This window comes from Telopea speciosissima, chromosome 9, assembly GCF_018873765.1.
Source record: "Telopea speciosissima isolate NSW1024214 ecotype Mountain lineage chromosome 9, Tspe_v1, whole genome shotgun sequence".
In the NCBI taxonomy this organism is placed as follows: domain Eukaryota; kingdom Viridiplantae; phylum Streptophyta; class Magnoliopsida; order Proteales; family Proteaceae; genus Telopea; species Telopea speciosissima.
In genome coordinates this window covers 19448115-19459182 of record NC_057924.1, presented here as the reverse complement: position 1 = coordinate 19459182, position 11068 = coordinate 19448115, and the positions used below count along the sequence as shown (strand labels likewise).

The following is an 11068-nucleotide window of genomic DNA, read 5'->3' as shown; positions in this document are numbered from 1 at the left end:
ACATGGGTTACCGGTGTAGTAGACCCATCAAGTAACCGAATAGAGGAAGGGGAAGTGGATGGTTTGAAAGTAGAAAATAAAGTGGAATCCGACACCATGTGGTCTGTGGCGCCAGTATCGATAATCTAAAAACAAGAAGGAGGGACTGTAAGAAGTGTTGTACCTGCGACATTGGCCAAGGGGTGGGGATTACCAGCAGGGAGAAGGGAAAGAAGCTGTTGGAGTTGCTTAGCAAAAATAGTGGGAAGGACAGCAACAGGTGGTCCAAGGTTGCCGGACTGTGTTACATTCGCAGCAGGGTAACAGGCAGCAGCAGTGCCATTAGAGGAACCAGGATTGTTGCGAGACTTGTGCTTGGCAGTGTCACTGTGACAAGGAGTCCAATTGGGTGGGTAACCATGTTGCTTGAAGCATCTAGAGTCGGAATGCCCATCCATATTACAGTAGTTGCAATGATATAGCATGTGAGTATTGCCTTTGGAATTGTTTCGAGAAGACGAATGCTGAGTAGCTAATGCGACTTGATCAAGGGGAACAGAACGGGAGCCTTGTAAGGATCGCTGTCTTTCCTCTTGAAGAAGCAGGGAATAAGCCTTAGCCATGGATGGTAATGGATCCATAAGAAGGATCTGACTACGAACAACGGAGAAGGAGTCATTGAGACCCTATAAAAAATCGATGAGAGCATCAGTTTCGACATAAGCAGTCAATGTCGTCATGGCACTGTAGGTGCAGACAAGAAGAGTCCGATATGAAGCTAACTCATCCTGATAAGATTTTAGGGTAGTGTAGAAGACGGAGATTGAATCAGTTCCTTGAGAATGATTGGATATGGAACGCCGTATTTCAAATATAAGTGGGGGCATTCTGTTGAGAAAACCTGTCGCTTAGATCAACCCAAACATCTCGAGCATTCGTGGTCCAGAGAATGCTGTTGGCGATAGAGGGGATGGTAGAGTGAATGAGCCATGAAGTAACCATGGAATTGGAGCGACCCCAGGAGACATAATCTTTGGAATCAGTAGCGGGCTGGGTGAGAGTGCCGTCAATGAAACTGAGTTTGTTCTTTGCCTAGAGAGCCATGGTGATGGAACGGCTCCAAGTTGGAAAGTTGTCACCATTGAGAAGTTGGGTGACAAGAGGGGTGCCAGGGTGATCGGGATTGTGAAGGAAGTAAGGGGAGGTGGGGTTAGAGACGACCGGAGTTTTGGCCATTGGAGAGGAAAAACGGAGGAAGGTGAGGATCGGATTTTAGGTTGATACCATGTTAAGATGGTAATTGAATGTAATTCGGATATCTCATTTCACTAATGGTAAAGGTAATATATACAAATACAATGGAGTAATTAACTCCTTGACAGAGGAACACTACCAAAACTGTGATCAAAAGATCCTAATCTGATCCTAACTAATCTCTAAGGATAGATACAAATATATACAAGAAAGGAAAGATGATGCTAACTCATCCGATGAAGATATCTAATATACTTGAAATCAAGGAATTGGGAGTGAGATTGTTATCAAACTACTGATGGTAGATCCCGATTTGCATCAGTGAATCCAATCTTATAAATGGCCAATCTGAGAAGGATTGGTGTCTTCCACATAATTAGTAAGAGCAATGGCATATTAAGACGTATTAGGATTAAATCCTGCCTCACTTGGGGGTTGCGATGCGTTGGGTGCTAAAGGGCAGGGATGGCTTCCTTTTAAGCATCCAAAGAAGGAAAGAAAAAACAAGGAGTTGGTGACTTAGTGGCAGGTCATTTGATGCTGATCAATCCTTGAGTAGGTATCATCCAAAATTGCTATCATGAGTTGGGGGGGGGGGGAATATTTTAAAGGCTCCATTTGTAAATATATCTCAATTACTTTCTAGATGTTTTTCCTTTTTGGTAAAAAAATCTCACACATAGAGTTAGAAATATATAATTTTGACAATTTTAGATCCATGATATTGTAACTAGGCTGCTATGGAGACCATGAAATCTACCTGACTAAAAAATTTTTGTCCCATCTTATCTGATATATAACAAATATTTGAAAAAGTTTAACCCTTTTAAAATGAAGATTTTTTCTAAATTTTTTAATAATAATTCTAAAATATGAAATCATTTTATTTGTCCACAGCATATAGATGTAAAATATTACTTTCTAAAATATGACTCGCCCACCCTTGCCGTATGATGCACCATCTCATGCTCTAATTGGTGCCGCTTGCGGGCGGTGTGCTTATCCCTCTCCCCTACATTTATAGTCAACTTTACAATTAATTTTAAGGTTAGGTATTTGTAGAATTTGTTTTTTTGGGTTTAATTGGTTGAATATAGCATCATCGAGTTCAAATCATTGGTCCTTCTTTTGTCCTTTATTTTATTTTAATGGAAATTGTATTGGACGGCCCCTTCTACAGATAATACTCCTAAAAATTGAAAAACAAGAGATTGCATCTGCTTGGTTTTTTTTTAATGCTTAAGAAATCAGTATCAAGACTTCATATGCAAACATGGGAATATAATAGGAGAGCCGTCTAAATCAAATTTGTCATAGTTGGTTTCCGTGTCGCTGTATTCCTTCTTTATTGTTGGGCGTCAAAAGGATCTGCCAACAGCTTCAAATGAGTTGTGGCGTCGGTTGGGATTTTAATTGATTGATATACACAAGGAATTTATACACATTTTTATGATTTTTTTACTTTTTTTGCTTCTACGACTTTTTGATAAAAGCTGGAGATGGGCCACTGCAATCAATATCCATCATTTTTCCAGTTTCTCGTCTTTCAAAAATCTTCAAGCTTTTCTTCTCCTTTACTACTTCTTCCACTAACTTTCTTCTCCAAAATCAGTACTACCCACCTTCCCAAAACACCTCTCTGGTCCTCCTTCTTCAACCATGTGCAGCTTCTTATCTGGTATGGCATCCTGACCCGCTTGTACTTTTTGTTTCTGTTCTTTCTAGTTTTGTCTCTGTACCGAAAGTCTCCGAGGTTCACTTGTTAAGGGGATCTAAGGCTCAAGCAGGGGCTAATTATGTGCGGAAATATATCAATGATCTACCTATTTCAATTTCACGAAATGGGTCTTTCTTATTTGCTATGTTACTGTACTTGGTGTTGATTGCAGTATTGCTTGAGCCTTTTAAGAAACCCTTCTCTGGTAATATGCATTGCCCAGATTTTGTTTGCTATGTCTACATTTTATGCTTTCCTATCTCATCTTTTAGTGCAGAAATTTCAAATTATTGATAAGGAATTTAGTTTCAGAGAGATGTTGAGTAATTAAGCAGTAGATTTTCATGAATCAGATAGTAATGATTGGTAGCTTCTTGTGTATGCTGAAAATATCTGGAAAGAATGATACATCAATTTATTTTTGGTTTTTTCTGCACCCTGGGTCAGTGAAACATTAGACCTATGAACTATGAGATTGAATTGATACTGTTATTATTTCAAGCTATTTCTGGAGTGGAAGATGAATCTGAATTATTGCCTGGATTCAGAGGTCTGATCTCTTTTGTTACAGAGTTAATCGCTTCCAGTTTATTACCCATTGATAACACTGATTATCCTTAGCATTGAACAGATGGGGTTATTGACCAATCCACTCATTGGAGTAGGTAATGGATCAAGTGATCTTAAGGAGAAAGCTGATGGTGAAAGTGTGAGGAGAAATAGCTCCACTAATACTATGACCTGCATTGTAATGGATGTTTAGGTTATGGGGTGTGTGACATTTGCCTGGACTGCATGTCTAATCTTAAAAGGCTGTGTTTGAATTGACTGTTCTCATCAATTAGGTGGATAAGTTTGTCCTGCTAGTTATTGTGGTCGTTGGATACCATCTATGGCCTTCTGGTTTCGTGGGATGAGATATTTATCAGCTCAAATTAGAAAGAGAAGGTTGATAGGAATGATGAGTATGTGAGCAGATAAATACCTCATACATGGGGTTAGAAGGTCAACATTTTATTGAATGAAATGACCATACCTTGGATGGAAATATATATGCTTGAAAAACTACAGCTACTTTGTTGTTGAAAAAGTAGAGAAGGACATCTGTTGTGGAGATAGGATTAAATCCAAAATTTATACACTTTCTTACATAGTTTCTTTGAGGTTGGATTCAGATGCAACTGCAACCCTCACATATTAGGAAGCAAAATAATTGAAATGCATACTCTATGTAAGATGTATTACTAATTCATCAAATGTAGTGAGTAGAAAAGCACCAATTGAACTTCAGTTAAGTCTGATTATTTGTCTTTTCAGTGGCTCTTAACTCTTAACCTTTGAAGTAGTAAGGCTGATTAGCAGAAAGCTTTCTGATATCCCTCATGACTTCTTGATTTGCTGCGATGCATGGATCCTACAGTCATCCAACTCATCTTAAATATTCTTTTCTGTATACTAGGTCTGTCTGAAAACCAACTTAATTGCCAGCCATTGCTACTTATCTGATAACATTTATTAGGTGTTCCACTATCCCCCTTTCTTTTTGTAGGAACATAGTGGAGTGACAATCTGGCCTTCCTTGTTACTAATGGTGCCACACAACACATTCAAGGATTTCATAATGGGTAACCCATTGTTTATCTTGGCTTCCTGACGATTTTCTTCTTCTTATCTATGAAATTACTAGGCAGAGAGTTTTCTAATTGCCATGGGATAAGCCTACTATTACCTGCTATTCTCTTCTCGTCCATGCAACTGTAACCTGACCACTGGTTATGTTGTAGGCAACCTTGCCTCCCTGCTAATGACACAATCTCTTTTCACACGTTACTTGTGAAGCCTTAAGATTTTATTGCGGGCATATGAATTTCAAGGTGTTGCTATTCTAAAACAGTAATGGATTATTGTCTGTGTTTTCTCAGCAATCAGTTCTTTTTTCATAGATATCAGTTTGTGCTTTATGCTCATTCTCAACAACATGAGCAATTGTTCATCTATCAATTAATTCAAGTTTGCATTTGATACAAAATTACATATGGGTGGGGGAAAACACATCTCGTTCTGCTGTGTTATCCCTCACCACCCCCCCCCACAAAAAAAATAAAAATGCTGGTACTCACAGTGCTTTGTTGTAGTTATGCATTGTAGCCATTAAGTTAGACTTCCATTTTTCCTCATTAAAAAATTTGCTGCAATTGTAGGTATTTGGTGTGCTACTCATATTTAATATTTCAATTTCTGTTCCACAGGGACATGTGCTTCTTCTTCAAGAAATTTAATTCCTAATCACCATGGAAATTTTTGTTTCAGGTATTTGTTAGATTATATATAGTCGCAAACATCCTGGTGAATAATGGGTTCTGGAGACTGGTTTAAGACCATAATTAGCCGAAAGAAAGTGAAAGAGGAAAGACCCAAACAACTAGAGGTAGAAATACTTATTTCCTTTTCTATCTTTGCAGGTTGGTGTACTTTTTTCTTGCTTTTCTTTCTTTTTTGTTGGGGGGGGGGGGGCAGGGGTTGGAGGAATGGGAGGGGAAACATATCTTTTGGGGAATGTTCCAATGTGCATTCAACATCTGTTCTTTTAACCTCCCCTATGTGTGTTTTTGACAATTGGGATTATTTTTTGTCCTTTCATCTACTTTGCCCAATCAAATTGGGAATGTGCATGTTTTATTATGTCATTCTGTTTCTTGTTGAATCCATTTTGTATATCAGTATTTTTATATTCTCTTTCTTCCTTTTGTAGCATAAATTATTGTCTGAAGTACCAACTGATAGAATTTGGTCATCTGAAAACGAGGACAAATCATTTTGAATTAAGTAACTGAAATGTTTCTCCCTTTCTCCCTTTTAAAATCCTTTATAGGCTTGATTGAATGTTTCTTAAGAGATAATGATAGTCTTTATTAAAACTGGGAGGAAATGTTCATACTTGTTAGATATATGTCCTAGCGTATACTGGCCGGGCTACTCTACAGAAGATTTGGGTTATGAGGTTATGGAAGAATTTCAGTTCTTACTGAGATAAGCTGAGTATGCATGCTATAGAGACTTTCGTTCATATGCGAAACTCAAAGACTGTTTTCAAATAATTTGGCATTTGTTGTCAATTCTGATCATACTGCATCTGTTTGTTCCTTGGATTTCTCCACCAAGATAAATACATTGTCTCAGCTGGTTCCTAAATGGATGTAGTAATCATGGAACTAAAACTCGGAACTCGACCAGGTTTCGACCTTGGAAAAAACCAAGATCTCGGCCGAGTTGGTGTAATTTTTTTTTTTTTCAACTCGAAGGCTGGTTTTGGGGGTTTTAGACCTAGTTTGGGTCTGAAACTTGGTATTCAGCCTATTTTAGGCCATTTAAACTTAGTGGCATTATCAGATTTTGCAAAAACAAAGTCCAAATATGAGTTTCACTTTGGATCCTAGGTTGGTAGGCGGCGACGTACTAAAATACCCTACTCACATAATTTAGTGATAGAAAGCAATCAAAACATTCAATTAATGTAAACCAACTTAAATAAGCATTAGAAATGGGAAAATGTATAATACATCAATCTGTTTAACATATCACATTCTATCATCCCATAAAATGTGATTGACACACGTATTTAGTCCCAACTCGTTCCACATAGTCTTCCCATATCATAGTGCTGCTGTAGTGTTGCACATAGTTTGCCACAACACTCATATAAGTGTTGTCATCAACATATGCCAAGTCCCCTATCTTAGGGTATAGGACTCTTTCAAGTGATAGATCGGCCAAAGTTATGTATCATATATTAAATTGACATGAATCAACCAAGGTTGAACAATTTTTTTCTTTGAAAAAAAAAAGATTTGGGGAAAAATGGTTTACGTTTTAAAAGTTCTTCAAAATTGATGTAAAGAACCACAAATTATGCACTAATCTTGCTGTGGTGTAGCTGAATGATGCCGGGAGTGTTATTTCTCTTTACCTCCCTAGGGAGGCTTATGTAATTTGGAAGACTTAAATTAATGAAACTAATATGTGTGTTGAGACTCTCTCAACACATATAATCGATTTCTCCCATTCTCTTCTCTTCTTCTTCTTCTTCTCTCTTCCCTCCTTCTTCTTCTTGCTGTAAACTTCTCCTCTTACCAGATTCGATCTACCTTTGAGTTTCAACTTGGTATCAAAGCTAGGTTCTCTGGTTTGAGAGTCGGCTGAGCTCAGTCCTCATCTTCTCCTCTCTTTGGAACCCTATAAATGTAAAGGGGTTCCATTAGAGGCTGTATATGTGAGACCTATACTCCTTACAGTTTTGGGAGTGTTATTCTCTAAGTTGGAGAGAGTTTAGGAGCTGTCGAAGGTGACTTGAGGCTATGGAGGAAGACAGGCAAGTTACCGCCAGCCTGTGAAGCTTCTCCTTGGTTCTTGTTAGCTATATGGCCAGAATACCGTGGGGGTATTCTGGTCCTCTTTCTTTTGTTATTTTATTTATTTCGTACATGTGGTTTAGTCCCACATTGCTAATGTACAATTGTTTTATTCTTCATTATGATTATAAATAAAGATGTGCTTGGGATGACTAAATCATCCAAGCATTCATTCTCTAATCCTATGGAAGGGCAAACTTCTTTCTTATGCGGGTCGTCTGGTGCTTGTCAAGTCTGTCCTCCAAGCCTCCTACATTTATTGGTCAGGTATTTATGGGCTGCCTCATTCCATCATCAAGTCTCTGGAATCACTCATGTCTTCTTTTCTTTGGAAAGGCTCTGATGTTACTAGATTCCTTCGGCCTATCAGTTGGGACTCTGTGTGTCATCCTTTCGTGGAAGGAGGGTTAGGTATCAGAAGGATAAAGGATGTGAACCAAGCCGGCATTATCAAATCGTTGTGGAAGATTGTGTCCAAGGCAAAAAGTATTTGGGTAGAGTGGATATATTCAGGCCTTCTTCGTTCTGACTCTATCTGGACTGTCCATTTATCTTCTGATGCTTCTTGGACCTGGCGCAAAATTATGGATGTCCGACCCTTGGTTCTTGGCTCTATCCAAACTCACATTGGTAATGGGAACTCCACTCAGCTTTGGTTAGATCACTGGCATCCTTTGGGAATCCTGATACATCATGTCAGCCCTAGATTGATCTATGGTTCTGGGCTGCCTAGAAATGCCTTGGTGGCTGATATTCTTAATGCCGACGGATGGGACCTCCCTGATTCCTCTACTCCAGCTCTAACCCCAATCTGGAACTTATTACCCTCTATTTCCCGAAGACCCTTCATAAGGGATGACTGTGTTTCTTGGCTGCCTAGTTCCATAGGTAAGTTCAGCTCCAAATCTGCTTGGGATCTTGTTAGAACTCGACTCCCGCTCGTTACTTGGAGGAAGCTCGTCTGGTTCAAGCACCACATTCCTAGGCACAGCTTCACGACTTGGAGAGTCTTCTCCAACTGCCTCCCAACGCAAGCTTTCTCAGACATCGCCACATTATGGTTTCTCCCAATTGTGACCTTTGTTGGAATGCGATTGAAGATTCAAACCATCTCTTCTTTGAGTGCCCCTTCTCCCGCTCTATCTGGAAAGGGATCCTCTCCAAATGCTGGCCAAGAAATAGGAGGATTCTACCTTTTGATCGTGAATGGATCTGGGTTGACATGACCTTTGGTGGTTCTACTCTTTGTGACGTGATTGGGAAGATGGCTTTCGCAGCCTCCATTAGCCACATTTGGATGGAACACAATCTTCGGAAATGGACCTCCAAATCCAGATCTGCTTATCAGATTTGGGAGTCCATCTCTTTTGAAATCAAATCTAAGCTTAGTTTGGTTGCTCCTATTTCTTGTATTGATACCCCAAGGAACAGGTTAATTGTTGTTTGCTGGGGTCTTTCTTCTCTCTCCCTTATCCCAGCTGGCTCCCCTGTTTGAGCTTCTGCTGCTGGTTCTTATTTTCCTCCCTCCTTTTTGAAGGTTGCTTCTCTTTAGTAATGAAATTTTTATTCACCCAAAAAAAAAAAAAAACATGGTATCAAAGCAGAATTCGAATTATGGACCCCCCCTTCTCTTCCTTTCTCGATTTCAGCCTCCTCCCCTCTCATTCGCAAGTTTTTTTTCTTCTCCTTTCCCCTTGTTCTTCATTCACTCCTATTAGGGCAGCACTGATGAGGTGATCAATAGATCCAGTGGCTGCCCTCCATTACCTCATTCTATGATCAAGTTATTTGATCGATAGGGACAATTTCAGCTCCAGTTGCTGCCTGTGATATTTGAAGATTCTGTTTTTTTGTGGACTGCTCTCACTCCCTTCCAAGGAAGCAATCTACATCATTGAAGACTCAAGAACTGCAGCAGTATTTACTATTTTGGGTTAGTTCCTATCTCCACCAAGTTTGAAGACATCCTAGATCGATTATTCTTCCACCAAATCAGGGTTTTTTCAAAACCCTGAGCATTATCGATCTAGGGTTTGCAGGTTCTTGTTGCGGCTGATATTTGGCAGAGTGATTCAGCATTACTAGAGCACCACTCGATCCTAGTTTCAGCTCCATCTGCTGAGATTTTGCTCTTCTTCTTCCCTACATCGATCTCATCAATTTCAGGGTTTTGGAAAAAACCCTGTAAAAATCGATCTAGGGGATTTACTTGGCTACTGTTGCTGATTTTTGGAGACCATTGTTCTACCACTACCAGCAGGCTCTCCTCCAATTTTCAGCCCTTAACTTAGAGGATTTCTTGGGTTTTTCTTCACAACAGCCCCCTTCTGCGATTTGGGCTTCTCTACTGTCTTCATGGGTGACTTTGTAGATTTGACTGCTACTTTTGTTGGTGATGGAACCAGCAAGCCAGATTATCACACTTTTTCTCCAAATCCAATCAAGTTGGATGGCAGTAATTATTTGCTTTGGTCTAGGTCTGCATCCTTTGCCATTGCTGGCCATGGCCTTACGTGTCATATTAGGGGCACCACTGTTATGCTCACTGAGGTTGGAGTTGCTCAAGACAAGTGGCTTGCCAACAATGGAGTTCTTATGTCCTAGCTAATTGGTTCTATGACTACAGATCTGCAGCACAATTTTCTTCTCCTTGATACAGCCTCGGAAATCTGGGCTGCTTGCAAGGAAACTTACGGACAGCTTGGCAATGATGCCTAGGTTTATGAACTCAGGAAGAAGGTCCTTCACACTACTTAGGGGGAGTTGACAGTCTCCAAGAACTATGCTACTCTGCGCAGCCTTTGGCAGCAATTGGACCACTTTTCTGACTTTCACCCAAGTACAGCTGTTGATATTACTTCTTACAAACAACATATGGACAAGATCAGAGTCTATGATTTTTTGGCAGGTTTGGATGTCGAGTATGATCAGATTCGGGTTCAGGTGTTGGGTCATAAGCCATTTCCCACACTTGAACAGTCCTATGTTCTGGTCTCCTCTGAAGAAAATCGTAGGGCTGCCATATTGCACCCTCCTATTACTGACAGATCGGCACTCCAGGCTGCTGCCCCTGCCACTCCTGCACCTAGTGGCACTGCTTCTCTTGGTGATTCTACTACTGGGTTTGTTGTTTGTGAGTACTGTCACAAACCTTACCACACCAAGGAGAAGTGCTGGAAACTTCATGGGAAACAGGCTGACTTTGAAGCTAAAAGGGCTGCCAAGACCAAGACAAAGACTAAGACCAAGGCCCATCGGGATCGAGATCATATCGCGGCCCTGCTCATCGACCCCCGGTCTATCCCAGGATGATCTACAGGCAATCCTTCGTATGCTGAGGTCTTCCGCTGCTGCTGCTGCCTCTACTACATCAGCTATTGCCAATTCTTCTGCTACTTCAGGTTCCCACTTTGCCCGGTCAGGTATTCCATTTGGGGGTTATTGTGCTTCTATAGCTTCACATCCTTGGATCATAGATTCTGGGGTTACAGATCATATGACCGGTTCCTCTGGTTTGTTTCATAGATATTCTCCCACTTCTGGGAAAGACAAGGTCAAGGTAGCTGATGGTTCCCTTTCTTCTATATCTGGAAAAGGAATCATCAACTGCACTTCCTCTCTTCCATTAACTTCTGTTTTGCATATTCCTAATTTTACTACTAACCTTCTTTCCATTAGTAGTATTACTCGTGATCTTAACTGCAAAGTC

At 40.2% G+C, this 11068-nt stretch overlaps 1 long non-coding RNA gene across 1 annotated transcript; it reads left to right on the top strand.

The window, feature by feature from the left end:
* The first annotated feature begins 2709 nt into the window (after positions 1-2709).
* On the top strand, positions 2710-9169 carry LOC122639632. Its single transcript, XR_006329547.1, has 3 exons — positions 2710-2911; positions 5261-5378; positions 9159-9169. It is a non-coding gene; the product is annotated as an uncharacterized LOC122639632 (long non-coding RNA).
* The last annotated feature ends 1899 nt before the right edge of the window (positions 9170-11068 follow it).